Source organism: Corvus kubaryi, unplaced genomic scaffold (genome assembly GCF_017639235.1).
Source record: "Corvus kubaryi isolate FWS band 111438036 unplaced genomic scaffold, C.kubaryi_AGA036_p1.0 37322, whole genome shotgun sequence".
Lineage (NCBI taxonomy): Eukaryota > Metazoa > Chordata > Aves > Passeriformes > Corvidae > Corvus > Corvus kubaryi.
Window position 1 is genome coordinate 6,024,025 of NW_024581101.1, and position 21,902 is coordinate 6,045,926.

Here is a 21,902-nt window from a genome sequence, read left to right on the forward strand (position 1 = left end):
GGGCGAAGCTTAAGTGAGGTTTACCCTGGAGAACAGTAGAAATAATGATGCCTTGCTGGAAATACAGAAATAAGGAATCTGTTGGCTTTTAAAACTTTTTACTAAGTATCTCTTGGCACATGACACCAGCTGAGAGAAAAGAGCTATATCCCATTTTCCAGGTGTAAAATCTGCAGTCCTTTCTTTCCCTCTTGAGGAAAGCATTCACGATGTCATTGGAACTTCCTCCTGTCCATTACAGAAAAAATCATTAGGAGCTAATTAAGGATACTTATTACCAACCTTGGTTCTAGGTATTCTAATTCCTGCATCAGCCTGGATGCTGTGCACAGCACAGAAAGTGCCACATGGAAACACCAGTCTGGGCCCCACAGATGGTCTTTGCTGTTCTGTTCAAACTCATAAGCCTCTTTTGGGAAAGAATCTGTGAAATGTAACAGCTCTGTATAGACACACGGTCACATCCTGTAGTTTGTAGTGGGCTGTTTGGATGGAGAAGATGCAAATGGATCTTATATTAACTTTATTTATGGCTGCTTTTTGTCCTGGGCAATGTCACAGAGTAGGAGATTATCCCAAATAGACCTTTTATTTCCAGCAGTACCTGTTCTTCTGTGAGTTTTACTGAGCATGTTTGTTAAGTATTTTTAAGTTTTGAGCAGTAATATGGGAAAGGATAATCTTCCAGACTTTCTCAGCACCATGGATGACAGTTTTGATCAACATCCAGCTGCTCAAACTTCTTAGTGGCTTTAATTTCTCTTTTTTTCTGTTAAAAAAAAAAAGTAAAAAAAAAAAAAAGGATAGAAGACCCAAATACACAAAAAAGGCTCCTTAGTGTTCTGTTAAATTCCATAATATCTAGTTCCGATTCTATTACAAGGTTGAGTTTTCTGGCTTTAAAGTTTGTTCCCCTTATAATGGACCTCCTCAGCATAAGTATCTTGAGCATCTTTTTGCACTGGATGAAGAGCACGCTCCCAACAATTGAGCTGCACATTTCCCCTTCAGGTGGGGGGAGTTGCATTGTCCTTGTTTTTACTCAGTGAATGACAAATCTGCCTGGTTCCTCATTGTTGTGCCACTGGTTAGTGCTAGAAGTATACCTAGTTGTGGATTAAGAAACAGTATTTCTATAAAATATCAAGTAAACGTTGAGTTCCATGTGTTTAATTTGCAAAAGCCAATAGTCTGAGTGGGAGCTACCTAAAATGGGCACTCTGAAGAGCCAAGGAAAAGCTCAAGGGGTCAGCTGGGCAGACTCTTAGCTGATTACTGTGGGTAATTCTACAGAACAAAACAGTTTGAGCAAATCTCTTCAAGAAAAACTTGAAAATCCAGTCAGTTTATTCCTGGAGAATGACCTAAGTGTGAAAGAGCTGAGTCAAAACATGTCCTTAAATGAGTCTGATAGAAGTGGTGAAAATAGATACCCTCCTTGCTGAGTGTCTTCAGGGGGCTGTTGAACAGGCAGACACACATGCTGGCCAAACAGCTCCCAAATGTTTCCCTGCTCTTGTGCTGATAATCTATATAAAACTCCATTTCTTCAGCCAAATTTTTATTTTATGAGAATATTTGACAAAATGGGCCTTGCAAGGGAGGAACTCATAGTTTAAGAGTTTCCTTGTGCCTAGGAGTAGACTAGAGCATAGACCAGATGAGAGAATGGGAGATTTCTCAAGCAGTAGAGCTTGGTGATTACCTGACACTGCTGCTGGGAGATTCCAGTGTCTAAAGTGATTCCCCGGCTAAACTTCTGCGATTTGTACAGGTGGTGCACTGGGAGGGACACTGGGAACGTGGTGAAATAGCAGTGGAGATCTGCAACAGCTGTGTTGCTGTGTGGGCGCCTTCATCATGAGCTGGGGGTCACTTCTGTGAGGACCAAGGGGCTTGAAATGAAGGCTGCAAAGACTTTCTTTCTTCTGCATTTTTGTTGAGGATTTGCACTTGGTGCTGGGTGAGGTCAAATAGAATAGATGGATCTGCCCAGCAGACCTTCTCCTTTTTTGGGGTAGGGGGACGTGCTCTTTTCTGCTTTGGTTTGGTTCTTTTTGCGGCTGGCGTTTGTTCTTGCCTTTGAGGCTGGATTAACTGGACATCTGGTGCTGGAGATTTTCTCCTCTTCGTTAAAGGGACATGAGTTGCTTCCATGCCAGTCTTCTGATGTCTGTCCAGAAGATTCCGCAGGCACTGAGACATGCTGAGTTGTGAGTTTAATTATCCTGGCAGGTTGTTAGAGACAAAACAAAGATGGGAATTGCCACTCTGATAACAGAAGCCTGTACAGAAAATTCTCGAAGGAATACATAAAAATGCAAACTGTTTAGTAATATGGCACTTTTTCTGCTCGGGAGCTGCCTAAATGTGTTCCACATGTTTCTGGAAATTCCAGAGTTGTGATTGTGTTTACTTTTAATGCTTAATAGATGCTATAAAATGACTGTTTATGGGGTGAAAATAAAATAAAGCATTTGCATTTGTTGATATTTTCTGTCTGGAAAGCAGGGGATTGTTAACTGATGCCAATCAAATTTGGCATTGGGTTCCATTGAGTTTGATACAGTTATTGGCCATAATATGTTTCAACATCTATTTTATATGTTAAATATTAGTGTACAGTTAAATAACCCAGTATTTTAAATATAGTTCATATTACTGCCTATAATTAACCCTGCATCGATAACTTGCCATGGTTAAGCAAGTTGTGGAGGACTTCAAGACTGTCTAAAACTGCAAACTATTGAATTTAGAAGACTTAGACAAGATTTTATTAATTTTTTTTTTTTTTTGAGATTTAATAACTTTCCATGCAGTCAAAATGCCAATGTCTTTTATGGAATTGGGCCGTGCATTACAGGGAACTATTTGATACCACAAAGGAGATGCTGCAGTACAGCCCCTGGTAGCAGCACGCTCTGATTTCAGCTTGCCTCTCACATTCTGTGCAGTCTAGCATTGGCTGTATTGGCTGGGGACCCATTTTCACACAGATCTAAAAACACGAGTAAAGAAATAACTGCTTTTGTTAGTCTTGTATTTCCTTCAGAGCAGAATTACTCTTCCAGGAAGACGAAGTATGATGAATGTATTTATTGTGAAATGCTGGCAAATGCACCTGCAAAGCACATTTGAAGTCTGATAGGTAATGATGTGAAAAGTATGTGCCTGAAAAGTAAAATGTCATGGTTTTCCCCACATTCATTCCAGGTATCCTGGACAGCCCTAAATTTATAAACAAAAATTACAGTGTCCAAAACAACATCTTGATATTTCTCATGGCTTATGGAAATAATGGAGAAGAGTGGTTAAAATCCAGGAAGACAGAATGTTAGGAAATTGATAGAGAGGGGAAAATAACGTGATTATCTCCTACATGGGCATCTCGTAGTGTCTGCTGATTTATCTTTGTCTCAGGGTGTAGTAGAACTGCAGAAGATCTAGAAAAGAGTGCTGCACGATAATCAGAAGAGTGGAACTTTTGTTTTTAAGCAGCTCGTGCTGGGAGCTTTTAGGCTGAGAAAAAGAAAACAGAGAGGAAGTATGAATTAGCTGGAGAAAGAGAACAGGGAGAGTTGTCTCTTCCAGTATGAGAATTAAGATCTATCAAGCCCAGCAAGTGGTTGGCTCAGTATGATTAAAGAAAACAGTTCCTCACCCAGCATGGAGTTAAGCTGTGGAAGTTGTTGATCCAGTGCATTGTGTGTAGATAATAAAATTTGTGTGGGTTCAAAGCAGTTGGACAGGAGGTAACAAATTCAAATTATTAAGAGTTATTGTATTCAAAAAAGATTATTTCTCTTCAAGAAGTTCTTGACCCCTGGTTCTTTGGATTGTAGAACATTCCCACAGAACAGTGTGTACACTCTGTCCCTGGATCCTTGTCGTGTTCCCACAAGCTTCCTCAGTCATCTCCTGTTGGCAGCTGCTGGAGTATTGAACTGGAGGGATCTTTGGTTTGACCCCGTATTTCTGTTCTTGCAAATTAGATTACTCATGTGTATCTGCTTCAAAAAAATAAGTAACAAACTTTTAAAAATGCAAAAGGGGAAAGGGCTTACATCTACTTCCAAATATAAATATAAATTAGTAACTAAAATCACAGTACATCTTGTGATTGCTTGTTTCTGACTTCTTGGGCAAAATGAAGGCTGCAGCTCAGACTGGGGTGCCACAGTAGATTAACTGGGAGCACTGTCCTCACTTAAGTGGTTTTGTTTTTCTGACAGAACCTGAGAACTCTGTGATAATCTCTAATCAAGACAAATCAAAGAACAGACAATGTAACACATTTACCATGTGCTTTATTTACACTTATGGAATTGTGGTGTATCAGGGCAAGTGGTACCAAGGTCTCTGATGAGGAGCATGATCTATTTCACGCAGACTTATACATGTGTGTGTCTTACAAGTCAGTCTTTTTGATTAACAAAGATGTTGAGCTCTTGTGTAAAATTAGAGTTTACAGTTTTCAGACCTGTGAAAGAGATAATTTTTCTCTATGTTCTCTATGGAACAGTTCTGAATATAAGCGTGTCTGTAGCACTGTTTAGCATTTGATTGTATATTCAGCACTTTCCTGGGAAGAGAAAGATCTCTTGCAGTCCACAGAGGTATTCAAAAGGCTTTCTTTCACCATTCTTCAAAAGACCTTGCGGCTATTGTACTTGCCTTCCTATGCAGGAATAGCAAAACAGTCTCTGAAAGTTCATGAAGCAAAGTTTTGAAGAGATGGGAGAAGGGGGTGAACTTTATGGTGCATTTTATTTGTTCATATCCCCCTGACAAACGGCCTTTAAAGTTCAGGGTTTAGGACCTGACGGATCAGCAGCAGCTCCTGCACTGGCTCTGCCCATGCCGTGCATGTCCAGGGTAGGAGAGGGTCAGGAGAAAAGGGGCCACGTGCCAGAGCCTTCCCTGTCAGCCTGTTTGGGTTCCTGCCGCTGCCCCCAGGGACTGGGAGCTGCCCAGCTCCGAGCAGGTGTGAGAGTGAGAGCAGCCCCTGAGCTCGCCCATCTCCAGCACTCAGACCCGGGGAACACGCCTGTCAGTTCTGCATGGCTTTCCCTCATCTTGAGTTGCAAATACCTGTTCTCCTTGAGATGTTTAAGAAGAGAAATGCCTTGCGACGCAAGGGAATTGATGTCACTATTTCTGTTTATTTTTAGTTTCCATTGCATTGATTTGTGGCTACCACTGTGGGCAGAGGGAACATAAACCCCCAAACCTCAAACCAAACCCTCCCTTTCTCCACCCCCAAATAGCTCCTCAATATATGAGAAGGCTACAAAATCAGATTCCTTCATCAGGAATTTGTACAATTTTCATTGGCTTTTTCCTTCCTTTTATGCCAAACCCTTATACAGTAATCTTTTTCTTCATCTATTTTTTTAATACAGTTTCTACCACCATTGACTCCTAACAGGTTTCTACATAGTTTATTCTATTATACATTACAGTAAAATGTGCAGAGCCAAAAGCCATGGGAGTTTAGTACAACCACTAATGGAACATATATCTAATTTGGAAATCATAGAATATTTTTTACTGAAACTCTTGGGAACTGGTTTTTTGCATCAGCTTCTTAATAAATTTTTAGATTATTGTTAATTCATATTTCTTGGAGCTGGAGCTGTTGATCACATTGCTTCACTGTTCTGTACTTTAATTCACTGAAATATTTTATTTTTTCTTTTTTTCAGAAAATAGTAATTAGTATAATACCTAAAAAATTCATTCTTTCTACTCTTGAATAAAGTCAGTGATAAATGGCCTTTGTCAACTTGGATAATGTTTTGTGTACTTTTTCTAGCCAGCCAAAATTTAAATAAGGAATTACAAAAAATCATAGCTGCATTGTTGTTAGTGTTGTACCTCTGAAAGATATTAAACACATCCTTTGAATGGTACTAAATTTCTGTAATGTAACTTGATGATAAAAGAAAAAAATACACAACTTTACAACACAGTTGTTGCTAGGGATTGGCAGCATTTGCAAATTACCAGAACAAGTCAAGACCTCTGGAATAAGAACCCAGAAAAAAAAAAATGTTTCAGGCACATTAGGAGAATGTGAGTAGAATTCTCATGATAGATGAGAAGTTTTTAATAAAAGGAGAACCAAGAAGTTTAATGCCCTTAAGTTATTATAACTATTTTCTTTCAACAAGCAGACCAAAGTTGTACAGCAGCCACAGAAATATAGGAAAAAGATATATAGGTCTTCTATACTGTAGAATGAATTTGATTATTGTATTCTGAATGGAAATTACCATTCACTTGATTTTTCCCCCCAGATTGTCTTTTCTGTTTGACAGAGCCAAACACAGCACCCAGTAAGGAAGGTTGTTTGTCAGTGAGTGTCCACAACACTCTAAATGGACTAGAATTCTATTGCTTTCCAGTTTAAGTCTTAATTTGCATCTTTAGTAATTGTGGTTTCATGCAGATTTATGGCTTTTCTGTTGGATTCTCCAAGAGTGATTTTCATTATTACATGGTGAGAAGCACGCTAGATTAGGTATATTTTTCTATGATGTATTAAATATTGAAGCAATAACCTGCTTTGCCATAACTTATTTTGTCTTTGTGACCAGATCCCACTGAATTGTTGATGTATTTTTGGGTGAGAAGACTGACTTGTCCTTTTGGTCACAGAAAGAACGTTCATGGCTTTAATTGTACTCAGTAACTGGGCATTAATTCTGCTCTCTCTTCTTTAACGAGTTCTTTTTAAAACCTTTAACACCTCTTTCACAGTGAGTGGTGAGTGCTTGTTTAGGGACTAAATATTTCCTCTATTCTCAGTTCTGTGGGGAGTTTTTTGGGTGTCAGTGATGGTGGGGAGGGTGTGTATGGTGGTTTGTGATGAAACAAATGAAGCAAGTGGATTTTTTGGTGGCGTATCGTCCATACACAGAGTCAGAAATACAGTAATAGCCCATAAAAACCTTCCTAGACACGCAAACTGACAAATCTGCATGCTTCTTACTTGGAAAATGTTTTGAACAGTTATTTGAACCGACCCAGTTAGAAAATTGTTATAATAGTTTTGCAGTGAAAATTGCCAGCTGAAGGCTAGTTTGTAAAAAGGACTGAAGCCTGTTGAATTACTTTCCCAGTGTAGTAGGTGGGAACTCTTCTGGCTCTCCCCAAACTGCGAGGTAGAGCTGTAAATGTGATGGCTGCATGTGAACTAGTGCAGCAGGCTGCTTGTTTAGCTCTGTTAATATCAGGCTTCTGTGTAATCAGCCTGCCTTTGAAAGAGGAAAGGGATTGCTGGTGACAGGAACCCCTCAGCACAGAGTGGCTCAGCAGGAGGAGAAACCCACCCAACAGTGGCCTGGAGGTGCTGAGTGCTGATTTGGCCACGTGTGTGTATCAAGCTGTCAGACACGTCACATTTGAACTTTTCTGTGCTGTTGTAGCCACAGTAGTAATTCATGACTTGGGCTTTTGGAATCTCTGGAAATAGGAAGTTGGGAAAGTTGCTCTCTGCTCATTCTGCTTTTCTGTAGCCTCTGAAAGTAGACGTTTTACTCTCAGTTTTGTCAACGTGAGCATGTGGAACATGAAGTACTCTTAAGTGTAAGTGAGGTAAGTGGTAAGAGACTGATCCCAGATACAAGTGGAAGGAATCATAGTGTTTTCAAGGTGAACCTTTCTCTTTGAAATTCTCATCTCCTGCTTCATCCACTGTTGTTTGCTTTCAATTCATGCACAGCCTTTTGGAAATGTGTCTATCAAACCTGAGTACAGCAACCCTGAGGAATAAGGATTCCACCAGCAACTCCTGCTCATGCTTTCTCTAATCAGCTGAAGTACTAATGAGTAATCAACAGCAGTGGAAAAATTTACAGCAGGTCTGCGTTCCATGTGCAGCGTGGTGAGCAATATTTTGCTGCTGTTAGGTCCCAGCTTGACATCTGGTGATATATCTCAGATGTTTGAGACAAGCTGAGAGTAGAGAGATGGGCATCTGGGGTGCAGTTTGCTGGTTTAGAAGACTGGCGTGAGGAAACCTCGACACCTGGAAGGGAACATTTCCATTGTCTTCAAAGTACAGTGTGAACCCTGGTGTTTTACTATGATGGCAAATGACACCAGCTTTATTTCTTGTTATAAATTCAGATTTTGAGAGCTGATGTGTGACTGAGAATACGGCTGCAGAGTTAGAAGGAATAAAAAGAACTTTCCTGTAAATGTTTAGCCTTAATTTAATCTTCCTAGTGTAAACAATGAACCTGTTCCCTTAGTACATAATTTCAGTAAATATTCTTGCAGACTGCAGTCATCCAAAATAGTTTTGGTACTGATACAGCCAGTAGACCACTAACTCCTAAGCTTGGAAAAAGGGCAGTAAACACTTCAGCATCCAAGAATGTGGATTTTAACAGAAAATGAATAGCTCAAAAGTGTATGCTTTGGCTTTGATGTAGCTAAATATGTTGAACCACAGAGACTTGAAAGAATTTGATAAATGCTCTAAAAGAAAATCAACTTCCTCCAAGCAGCCCAATAAATAATTTTCCCCACTCTCTTTCGACTTGTTTTGCAGAGGAGTGGCATAGAAAGGCTACTAGAAAACATTAAATGTCAAAAACTGAGCCAAAAAAAGCCACGTGAGCTTGAAGCCTTCCCAGAGAGTGACGGAAGATTCTAGACACAATCCAATCCCTTAGTAATCTACATTCTTAATCTCTTTCCTGCTGCCATTGCAGTGCTTCAGCATTGCAGTGTGTGATTTATCAGTGCCAGAAATGGCTGTACAGCATTACAGGAGATATCAGCTACTGGGATTTCCAGATGGATGATATAACACGAGATGAGAAATGATGTAATAGTGGTGAATGTAGAAACTGTGGATAAAAGGGAATTCTGGATTCCTACACAGTGGGGGTTTCTTTGTTGTTGTTGAGACACTGAAAATAGAGTTTGGTTTCAGTTTTGGTGTGAGCCTGTCTACCATTGCCCCTCACTGGCGAATTGGCCTCTGATTCCCACTGCTTTAGCTCCTCTTGTTGCTGATACTGCAGACATTTGTAGTTCAGAGGGAATTCAACCTGCAGGAAGGCAGGGGGGACCATTGCAAGGCCGCAGGAAAAGGTGCCAAGAATTGGAAGCAGGTGCTCCTAATGCACCTTCCTTGGCCAAAAATTGTGTGAGCTATTAAAGGAAATGAGATTTGTTTTGGTTGTACCATTGCTCAGTGGTACCATGGCAAGCAGTTCTCTGGACAACTCTCACAAAGGGCCAGCCATTGCTCAGTGTTGTGTCATTATGAATGTCAGCATGGGAACATTTATTTCAAACACTGAGCTCACAGCTGACATGAGAGCTGACTTTCAAATTAATACAGCACAGGAGAGGATTTAGATTCTTAAAAATGATGGTACTCAGGATCTGACACTACGCTCTTAGATCACTCTGCAGGGCCAACCAGCATATAAAAGAAGGCTACAAATGTGAGATTTTTTTTTTTCCTAAAGTCCTAGAATGCTGAAGCAGATACACTTTTTAAATCCACGTATCAAACACAATACAATAATGGGACTAATGCTGAATGAGAAATTGACTTTGTGGTCCCTGATACCCTTCTACTCAGGGTTCTGCAGAACTTTGTTCAAGAGGAATATTTGGAATACTGACCATTAGGGACAGAAGAGCATTTACAATAATTCTGTGATTACCTCTACATGGGGCATGATTTTCTTGTGTTCAGTTACTCCTTCCTGATTAGGTTGTACAGTAAATTTTTGACTTTGGCAAATGTTCATAGTAAACTTGTTATGTGCACCTGAAGCAACAAATGAGACATCAAGAATCAAGACAAAGCAAAGACTTCACATTTAAATGTTCAGGCAGAAAGCACAATTGACCAGCATCTCAAGGAAGAATATTTTCAGGTAGTAGAGTATCACAAGCAGATAACACGCAGGCTGGAAAATGCACTTATTAGCAAATACTTGGCTAAAAGTTTCTGTAGTATTATCAGCTTTGAAATCTGTCCCTTAATGGTCACAAGTAGCACGTTTGGAGGATTCAGCAGACTCTGAGGTGCTGCTTTAGTCTGTACAAGTGTAAATAACTTCAAGAGTGAATGTTGTGTAGGCAGAGAGATGTGTAAAGCCTTCATTGGATCTAATCAGTGGTCTTCATGGTAATAATTTTTAGGTATTCTGGTACAAGTGTCTTTCACCTCAAGAATTCTTGCATATTACAGATGGATTTAGATTCTGGAACAACCCAGAAGTTTCTAAAAGCAAAGGTCTTGCTACCTGTTCAGAACAAATTGTAAGTATATAACACTCTTAGTTCAGTAGCCACACATGCACTTCAGACTTAAGAGTTAGTATTTGCAGTGATTGTCATATAAAAAGGTTTACTTGGGCATAGGAGTAATTACTGATGATGGATGCCAATGGTTTTAGGTTTCAGTGCATAGAACTTAGCTCTGCTTATAGGATTTTGTTAACACCTATCACTGAAGATTAACCTGATCTCTGTAGCACAGGAAATTAAAAATCCTTTGACAGTCATCTTCAGATTATGAGTGGGAAGGCAAGATGAAGTGTCTCTTAGCCCCTTAGCATGCACCTTTCTCTTCTATTTCCTAGAGAGAGGTAGGAAAAGTTGTAGGGATTAAAAAGAAAAAGCCAATGGTACTGACAAGCAACACATCTTTCATCTGGGTTATGGTGCTTTTCACGTCTCTGTATGTTATTCAAGTAGCTGAAAGTGCTTTTATGTTTATAATTCAGCTTTCAAAGATTGTACCTGAGAGTAGGGTAAGTTATTGTAGTTTTTCAAGTGTTTTAATCCTTGGGTAGTGCCCATAAATATTTAACAGTGGCTACTACAACCCTTAGTCTTACTGATGGACATGGGCATTACTGCAATGCAGGTAAGAAATGTAAAACTGGGGGGAGTAGAGAACTTTAATATATTTCTTCCTAATTTTCTGTCTCACAAAACTTGGTTTTGTGGGACTAAGCCCCATCACAACAAAACTATTGAGGTAGGTTTCTTTCTGTGCTGCTTCTTTGCCTTATCCCAGCATTCTTTCTTACAAAATGGGGTGGCCAGAGGACTTTTGGAATGGAGTGGGCAGGACATGCTGTCAGGGATCACTGGAATGGTGCTGGAGTTTTCTGTCTGGGATACCTTTCTGCTGGTTTAATCAAGAGCCAGTTTGCCTCTGTGACTTTCAAGAATTAAAATGAAGTTGTTTCTTTTATAGTTGCAGATGGAAAGCCTCTTCCTTCCATTTTGTTTGTAAATCCTTGGAAATAATTTTGCCAAGAGCCGGCTTTGTTGCCCTGGTGGCATTGGATGTAGACAAGGTTTATAGGTGCAGGTGAGGCTTAAGTTCACTGTGTGCTTTGTGCCCACTCCTCAGGGCCATGGATATTCTCATTTTGTTTTAATTCAGTGAATTAGAAGCTGCATCAGCTTTTTATGCGTGGAGTATTATGCCTAAAACCTGACTTGTGTGAAGGCTGCATCTGTGCTTTTCCAAAACACAAAGAGCCCCAGGAAAGGGTTCCCCTCACAAAATCACAGAGTGGTTCAGGTTGGAAGGGACCCCTGGAGGTCACCTGGACCAACCTCCCTGCTCCAGCTGCAGGAGCTCACTTTGGGGAAAGAATGGAGTCCCTAAGTTCTGCTTTCAATTGCTGAGCTTTGCAAGCAGAGGTAGAAAGCCTTCAAGGTAAAGGGAGAAGTGTTAAAAGAGAGAAAAAGAAGACAGAAGAGAGTTAGGACTCAGTGCCTTTTGTCACTTCTCTCAAGGCTAAATATTGGATGTTAATGGCTACTAACTTTTGGGTTTAATATGCCTGTATTTTCTTTGTGGTGTTTCCTAGTTCTTCACTTTTATCCGGCTCATAAAAGTAAAACAGTTCTGTGGTGGGTTTAGAGTACTTTGAAAGAAGCTAAGATAATGGAGTGTGCTGTAAATTTCTAATGGAAGGTACTCAGGGCTGTAGGTGTAAAAATGGAGAGGTTTGTTGTCATTAGTCCTTTTGGGTACAAATAAAAAGCATCTGCCAGCTCTTGCTCCTGTAGGTGTGACTGCCAGGATCCCTGTGAGCAAAGCCTGGGCAGAAATGACACTGTAATATTTGGATGGGTGAATTTAGAGAGAAGTGTGCATCTCCTAAGCTGAGTAGTGCCAGAGGACGTATTCAGACACCTGCTTCAAAGTCATGCACCTTCTTCTTTCATCCAGCTTAGAGGCAAATCACTTCCTTGGTAGAAAAATCAAAAGCCTAAAAGGCAAACTGCCCCCTCTGCTGATAAGGGCACTTAGAGCAAAACTCCCTTTGATTTCCTAATGTTTAAAGCTATTTGATACTAGGCTTATTCATTTTCAGAATCCTTTGACTGTAATATGTATGTTTTAGTCATAGCCTGTGTCACTAACTCATGAGTTTGGATCTGAATTCTCAGTAATTTAGGAGACTCAAAAGCTAGTGTGGGCTGGCTATGTTTTCATCCCTCCTGTTTGCCTCTAGTTTTTCTATTGGAATTGCATTCCAGATGGGAACGGGAAGTACTTAAATTCTCCCAAGAAGTAATGGCAAGTGGGTGGCTAAAGGCACTTCCTGACACCTGTAGTATCTTCTGTGCTTCTGCTTCAGGTAGAAAAGCTCCTTTTCAGTGATTATTTGTCCAGTTTCATGATAGGAAATTCCTGTAATTCATCATGGGCCTGGTTTATATTGTCTTGATTCAGCATGCCAAACAAACCAACCCAAACCACAACAGAAAGCTGCCTGAAATCAGCAGCATCAGAAGAGATGCCATTCCCTTCTTCCTAAATTCTACAACTCTTTCCCTCGCACGTGAGGTGCAATTAAATGGAACGAGGCAGGATGAGTATTGCCTTAGAAGCTTAGGAATGCCAAATTCGACTCCAGTCAGCTGCTGTGAAATCACAGAGGGTACAGCAAGCAGCGGGAGTTGGAGAGATAACTGGTGCTGGTTTAAAATAAATAAATACGGGAAAATTTTATTAACTTGAAAGAATTTTGTTTAAGCATCACCTGGCAGCATATGCATCAGATGAGATGAAAATACAGAGTAGAACAAATGGAGAAAAATAAAGGTCTGTGTTATGGTAGTTCTCTACTTTGATGTACAGTGTGTGCTTATGAGATAGTTAATAACTGTTAAACAAGAAGGAACAGAAAAAAATCAGGCTCAAAAGGAAATTAATTTTGAAGGCCACGTTCTTGAATGTCAGAAATCAGATAGATAAGGAGAAAATTCTAGTGTCAACTGTTAGGGGTTTTGTACATGATCTAACTTCAGATTTCCCTGAGTTAATATAAAACTCCTTTATTTGTCATCCAGTACTATTTCAAATGATCTGCTTCTTTATTTCATACCACAGAAAAAGTATGAAAGGAGGAAGAAAATAATTCTGATGAACGCGACAGGAGCAGTTTAACCTTTCCTTTGACATTTCTATAAGAAATCCACTAAAGTTTATTTTGTCCAAAAAGTTGTAGAAAGGAAGTTGAAGCTTTGGGAGACAATGAAGGGAGGGGAACAGTCCTGAAGCACGAAAATTTGCCCAAATCTTCTCTTAAATGAGCAGGCTTTGTTGTCTTTAATTGGCTAAGTTAGGAAGAGCCAAGGACAAGTCAGTGTGAAGAGCCCTGTGCCTGAAAGCTCTGGAAATGGAAATCAGAACAGAGTGTGCCAGGGCAAGCCTGACACTGTGTGGACTGGAATCTTCTGCTTCTTGGACCCAGACACTTCTGCAGCAGGGCTGGGGATTTTATCTCTGCCCTTTGGCCACTTGGTGCATTTTAATTTTTTTTTTCTAAGCAGAAGTGGACTTGGGCAAACACCCTGTTTTTGAAGAACTTACAGCAGCAAACATTTGAAACCTGACTCGTGGTCCATCATGCAGGCAACGAGCCTGACAATTACAGAATGTAGCATTTATAGCTGACCCAAAACGTTATTAAATTGGAAATCTGGGCAACTATTTCCAAGGTGTATGAAAATCAGATTGAGACACTTTCACTCAGGCCTGACTTTCTGGTTTTGAACAGATTGGAGCTGTAATGACATCACAGATGGCAGCTGAAAATATATTCATTCTCATGAGATATTCTTATCTAGAATTTTGAGAGGCCTGGTTTCTATCCGAAGTGTCATATAAATATATGACTAAGTGGAAAAATGCTTTTAACTACTGAATGTGATCTTTCTTGTTTGGCTCTCACAATTTAAAAAGAAGTTGGCCGTGCTGTCAGTCTCTCTATACTTTGGGAGTGTTCTTCAGTGCGAGCAGTCACATCTATTTTGCATTGTCTGTGAGAATTTAGCAGCAAAGGTCGATTTTAGTTTGACCAGGCACGTTTAAGGATTTTTTCATTAGTCACAGATTTTCTTAGGCAGCAGCATGTTTTTTGAATGAACTTTCTGCATTAAGAACAAATCAACTTTCTGCAAGTGACACCAGAAGAAATGACTTTCAACATAAGCTTCTTCTCCAGTCTTTATGAGATGATTCATGTGCAAGGCAGCCAATGATTTGTTCATGGAACCAATAAACTCAATTATGTGATTTTGCAAACACAAACACATTTTGGTGTCAAAACCATGGAAAAATGTACCCTAACCCAAAAACTGTAGAGGTGATTCCGGGATGAGGATCAGAGCCCCCTGCTCTGAGCCACTGGCAGCTGAAGCAGTGTCACAGCCTCAGTTCTGAGCCAGACTGTCTACACTGAAAATCTCTGTCTTGAGCATCTGTCTTTTCTTCATGCTGAGGAAGGCAATCTTTGCTCATCCATGTCCTGGCAGGACCTTTCAGCTAAGGAAGATTGAGAAGTTATTTCCCTTTTTTGCCCTTTGTCTGACTTTCATCTAAGAGGGAATGTCAGAAGAAGGGAAGAGATTGATATTATGCAAAATCCAAGTTAGAAGGTAAAGCAACCATTTCCATGGAAAATTAGGTTACCAAAAAAAGTATAAACAATCTTGTCCAATTTTATTCAGGGATTCTACAAATGGAATTATGTGGGAAGCTTCAGAAAAATAATTATCAATCTTAGTATGATTCTGGCATTTCTGTAGAACTCCACAGAGTAATTATTTCAATAGGATTCAAGTTGCACTGTATTAGCACAATTTCAATTCTAGATTAGCTGAAATATGTGTCTGTGAAGCTGGTGTCAGAATATTTAACACTTCAGGCAAATGTCTTCATTTCCTTTATCAAAATCAAGGATTCCCATCTTTTTCAGCCACTGTTTTATGTCTGTTATAGTAGTCTCAAAGCAAATGATACAGGTTGAATTTTTCTACTGTGTCTACAAATGATGAGGTTTTTCAGCACCTGTTAAGTCATGTAAGTAGGGCAGTTTTGGCCAGGGGAAGGCTTTGTTTCTATTGCCTCTTTTCTGCCTGCTCAGTAGCTGTTTAATAAGAGTTTGGTTTCATTTGTGGTTAAATCAATATTGTTAATGATCATATGTGATGGTTATTAAAAAAAAACTCATCAAAGAATCATTTAGGGGGGGAAAAAACCACAACCAAATGAAGACAATTTCACTCATGTCCAAGTAGTGTCTCATTTCATGCATGTTTCAAGGCTCCAGAGAATCTTACAATTCTCTTATTAAGTAAAAAGAGAAGAGGTAAAAGGGAGTTCAGTTGGTGCATGCAGAGTGTTGGCACCTCTGCTAATTGAAGGAGGACATAAAATAAACGTGTGAAGAAATTATTTCTACCAGTTTTCATCTCTGAGATCATTGAAAGCAGGTTATAAATCCCTGTCTGAAGTTCAGCAATAGTTCACCTTTGAGCACCTGTGTGGAACTTAGGCAGCCACCACTTTAACCATAAGGAGAAAGGGGGGGAATTCCATATTCAATCGTGAGTGACCCAAGGAAATTGGGAAATATTCCCCAGGTGATTTCTTCATATGGAACTGGATTTCCATCTCTTGCCATCCTTTGACAGCAAAAGGAGCAGGGGAGGCACAGGACTTGTGTTTCCTGTTTAGGCCATGTTTTCCATCCCACCTCCTCCTGGATCCTTGCAGTGGGCCAGGTTCATGTTTGCTGTCATTAATTTCAATTTGGCTGTGTTGATTTACAGTAACAGAGAGTTTGGCTTGGATTTTTAAAAGCTGGCTAACTGGAAGGAAATATCAGTACATATTCAAAGGCTCTTTTATAACCACCATGGAGTAATTGTGAGTATTTTGGTTGCTTCAAAAAAGTAGAAACTCACTGAGGGAATTAAATTAGGCTAATGAAAGAAAGCCTTTTATTTAGAACCAATAAAACATATTAGACTTTGCAATAATCTGTCTGAAGTGGTTTTGAAGCCCTTTGCCTTGATTTTATTTGAAGCTGAATTGGACAGTACATTTAACATATGTGGGAAACGATCTTGAACTGGTGTGGGGAACTATTAAATTGGATGTTAGATCTCTCGTTCACTCAACTCTTGCAACCACAGAGGAGTTCCTAGAGTCTGAAGGAAAGATGTCCCTGAATGTTCAGGCTTGGCCTGGCTGAGATATATTGACTTTTGTAGGGGGAGGGTGGGGGGAAATATGAAACAAAACAGCATGTGGGTGATTTCCCAGTTTGGGATTGTGAGAGTGGTGCCTGGTGGGGAGACCCTTTGCGTGTTCTCTGCCCTGGGTCCAGGTGTGTCCTGGCCGTTGTTAGTGAGATCTGGATCTAAACGGATCATTGACCTCACTTTTTGCATGGTAACTCCTGTGATCTGTGTGTTTTCTTTTCCTTTTTTTCTTCCCTTTAAAAGATTTTAATGCAAAACAACATTGAAAGTGTCCTGTTCGAGTACTAATGAATATTTCATAGAGGACTGTGATGCTGCTTGACTTCAGATTTCCTTTCTCATTCCCCTGTGTCTTTTTCTCTGCCTACAAATAACCTGGCAATCAAAATAAGAAACAAATAATATAAAAAGAAGGTTCTTTAGAATCTAACATTTTGATACCTTTCTGTTGTTAAGATCACCTTTCATTTCAAAAATGATTACAAAATTTTTACAACTTTGTGTGCTTTTAAGTGTTTAGTGACTTCTTGGATTTAAGCTACCATTTTGTGTCATCATAATAGATTGACAAAAACTGCTGTAGAAGAATGGCATCCATTATTAAAAATTTCCCCAGGAAGCTTCTAGCAGACAAAAAATTTGCTAGCTATAGCTATTCCTCCTTTGTTCTTTTTAGCTGCGCTTATCACAATACCAAAAATTCATTCTTCGTAATTGGAATAACCATAACTTACCTCCAGTAGTTCAATGTAAAATACTGTCTCAGTGCATTTATTTCATAACCTGTTGAGGTGCTCTGCCTGCCTGAAGGCTGTTTCTGTCATGTCTTTTCTATGAGCAGAAGGCAGAAGATTGGGTTCTGCGTTGTCAGAGTGCTTATTTCTCATTTAATGTGTCACACAGCTTTTTCTCGTGGTCACAACAGGCTCCAAGGACAGTTTGCCTCTAAATTCCATGTTTTTTGCGCTGTTGTACAGAGATTGTCCCCAAACCCAAGGAGGCTTCTCATAACCTCCCTGCCTCCTTCAAGGAAAATGCTTATCTGCTGAGTTTTACTTAGCATTGTTTGATGCTTAAACTCACATTTGCAGATTTCTGTTGAAACAAATTAGGAACAGAAAGTTTCCTGGTAACCACCACCTCCTTCAAGTTCTATCTAACAGATAAAGAAAGAGATGTTTGTTTTGGTGTGCCTGTGGCTTATCAATGCTGGTGTCAGAAAGCAGGCATATTATCAAGCGGACTACGGGTGGTGTTGACATTTATGGATCCCATTTTCTCTAAATAGGCTTCTTTACAATCAAAGTCATATTCAAAAGCTGCCTTTCAAAACAGTGCTATTTCTCTTTTAAGAGAGAGTTTTGTGAGTTCAGACAATTAGCATTTTTAACAGCTTGCACTTTAGAAAGAAGGTAAGAAAGTCAGCACGCACAGGTCTCCATGAGGGATTAAGTAACTTTTAAACTGGAAGCATGCTCAGCTCTCTGTAATTAGTCTCCAATAAAACTTTGCTTTAAAACGGCACAAACTTCACCTGGTTTTTGTGCAAAACCCAACCCTCGCTGCAATGCTCCACTGCTCTGAGTTTGGAGGAATATCATTAAATATGAAAGATGACATTGCTTTTGAAAAATATTTTTAGTGATAATTATTACATGCCAAAACAGACAAAACTTTTCTCCCTAGTTCTAAAGGCCTCATTTTCCTGCCAGTCATCCCTGTACAGCTGTGCCTTTAGCAGCAGCCTTGACAGTGCTGCATCATCTCTGTGAAGAGGGTTTGAAACCCTCTCTGGGATTTCACTCAGGGTGTTTATGTGAGAATTTGTGGAGCAATGGAATCTGCAGATGGTCTGAGTGGATGGGATGAAGGTGATGGGATGATGATACCTTTTTAAAATGACAGGATTTTTTAAATGGAGATGTATCCATTAAATTTTTAACTTCTCTCAGCTGTGTGTTTTCTACTGATGTGGTGGCTGAAAGAAAGTGATGAGGCAGGCCCCAGGATTAGTAAACACTGAAGGGCTGTCAGGACTGCATGAATACTGCCCTGGCCATTTAATGGCTCTCCAGGTGCTGCCTGGCTGGGGTTCTGGTGTCTGCTCAGTGTAAATCAGGAGCCTGTGACCATAAATCTCAGTACCCAGCACCTCTGTGGGACAGATTTCAGTAAAAGCAGCAATTTGCTGGGCTTTGGCTGCCCTGCAGTGACTGCTGGTCCCACGGGGCTCTGGGAAACGCAGTGTATGTGCTGCAGCGTGCCTTTTATGTTTTCTGTTCAAGGACAGCTGAGATTATTGAATTGCAATTAGGGCAGATCTTTTTAAAGAGAATAATAAGAGACAGTGACTACTACTTCCCTTTATTTTGCACCTTTTCTTTCCTCTTGGGAAAATGGACTTCCTGCACTAATTGCAAAGGACCAGATTTGCTTTGAGGATCAGGGCACCCAAAACGATCTCAATATCCTTGTCCATGGAAGTGATTCAATACAAAATACTGGACTGACCTTACATTTTATTTCCACTTCATTATTTCTCTGCTTAAAAACCACTTTTTTCACTGTGCCAGGCACATGTTGCTATTTCAAACATCCTTTTAAGGCATATTAATTTGGAAACCACGTCTGAGGCACAATCTAATAGCTGAAACATTTTATTTACTTATGTTTCTAACACTTAGGTAACTCTGCGAATTGCGTGGGTTTTTTCCCACCCCATTTAAAAAGAAATTGCATCTGGGTCAGAGTATAAGCTGAAGAGATTTTAGCCCAGCTGGTGTATTGTGGTTCTTGTTTGTTTCCCCTCTGCAAAGTAATAAGTGAGGAATCATCTTGAGAATTTCTGAAATCGTTTCCTATACGATACCACGATTTTTAAAAAAGTGAAGCTGTGTCTTGCTCAGTTATAAACCCTAACATGAATAAAAGAGAAACAAAACTCATCTACAATGTTATCACATGCCTCAAGCAGCTGGAGAGTCATTTTCCTCTTAATAAAGAAATTGCTTGTTTACAAATAGTAAAGACAGAAGACACTTCACATTATAATGGGAATCGTTGTTAAACTGATTCTTTAAATATGAAAATCTACTTTTAATACCAGGGATTGAGAACCTCCAGAACTCTCTCTGGACGATCAAAGAAGACTTATTTAAATTCCAGTTGTTTGAAATGTATTGCAATTTGTAAACCTGCCATATGAATTTGCACTTCTATTAAAAAATATCAAAGTCACCTCCCAAGGCTCTTCAGGTGATAATATATTTCTTTTAGATGGGCAAACTAAGGCATGGAATAATTAATTAGTTGCTCCAGGTCAGCTAGCTTAGGCCAAAACTATAATAAAAAATTCCCAAATGTCCACTATACAGCAGAAGTCAGTAAACAAACAGCTTCCTCCACTCTCTGCTTTGAAACCATGTATAAACTTTTTGAGATCTTGATGAAGAAAAAGATAATTCTGCATTTCACTAATGCATGACAGACTCAAATGCTGAAATTTTGAATAGATACTTTATTGTTTCTCCCTTTTCTTTCTCTTTCTTTCCTTGACCAAGAACAGAAGCAGAGTAATGATGGGGTTTTGCCAGAGAGGCCATTTGAGCAATACTTAACCAGAGCTCGATGGCTGACAGCTGCCATCCTCCTGTGTGAGGGCCAGTGCCTGTGCTCCTTTACATTGCATTATTATACTGGGATCATAGGTGGTTTATTCTGCACAGAATAAGTATTTGTTATTACCATCAAAGAGTTACAGAAATATATCTAATAATAGAAGTAACACCACAATTTAGGTGGTGGTCTTCAGACAATTGCTGTAGCTTAACAGTCAAAACCAGGGGGTTTTTTTTTAGTCAGTCCAACACAGATCAGACAAAACCCAAGACCTTTGTTAACTTAACACATGGTCTTCTTACAGGAGCAGCCATGATATGTTCATTGGGCTCCATAGTTCTGGCCATACCCTGACCGTGAAAACTTTGACTTAATTTAAGCCACTGGTTCATTTTCATCAGTGCTGCATTCAATGGTAAATAAGAAGAAAATGAACAAAGGAAAAATAAACCATACATATCTATGTATAATTTCTTTTGCCATTAATCATACATATTACATTATTTTTGTATTTCCAATCAATCTGTTTACACTGGTTTTGTGCCTAGAAGTGAGATGAAGAACATAACATACTAGCTCCAGTTGCACTACATCACCTCACTACATCCTTGCTTAATTAAAAAGCAGAAGGTATTAATTGCAGATTTGTCGCAGCTTTCAGAGCAATCACAACTCTACAGTGTTTTTAGCAAATATTTCCAAATGTATTATGAGAGTCCTTGGAAGTGCCTTTCATGTTGCCCCTCACAGGTATTGCTGGGCAGCAGCCTTTGACCCCCTTTACTGAACTGGTCCATCCCTGGCCACTCCTTTATATGGAATAATTGTTCCTGTGCCAGGTCAGTGCTGCTCCATCTGCTGCTGCTCTTTGCACCCTCACAGCTGTGCCTCACAGGAAGGCACGGGATGGAGGGGTTTGTTCTTCCTCCCTGCTCCCTGCACGCCCTCGCTGGGGTTTGGAAAAGGTTGCCCCTCATTTTCAAGTCCTTCCTTTCATGTGGAAAATGCATTTCCACAGTTGGTGCTCTGTTGAATTTCTGTACTGCTGCCTAAAGGTCGAGCAACACAGCCTGTTCCAGAATTGCAGGGGATTCTCAGGAAAAAAGGATGTATTTTTTCTTACTGTTTTACAGTTTTCTTCTAAACAAACAAACCAGACAAGTACAAGGGGGAAGAAAACAGCAGACTAGATCTGAAACCTTGTTACTTCTAATTCTTCCCCCAAAATCTGTAGCCTGGTACTGATCGCAGCCTATGTTAAAAGTTCATACACTGCCTAGAGAAACAGACATAATTGTTTCATTAATTTCAAGATTATAATTAAGTCATCTTCAATGTTTTCAATCCTTTTCTCACAATGTCTCTATGAATAAAACATCTCCCAATGGTATATTGTCTATTTTTTAAACATCCTTCTGGATTCCTCTCTAAACTCATTCTAAATGAAGATACCATCTTGAACAGTACAGTAGGTCAATTTGCTTTTTACAAATTAGGATTTCTGCTATTAATTGGACAGTTTCTAAAGTATGGCAAATCAAGGATTCATAATTGTGTCTTAAAAGACTTGTACAAATACATGAATGAATTTTTCATGCATTCTTGATTTGTTAAAATGTGTTCGTTTCTCAGTGGAGAGAGAATAATAGGCAAGATACTAAAAAAGGCCTTAATTTGTGGGCAGAGGAGTGAGAAAAAGCTTAAAAAGGTATTACTACAGTCGG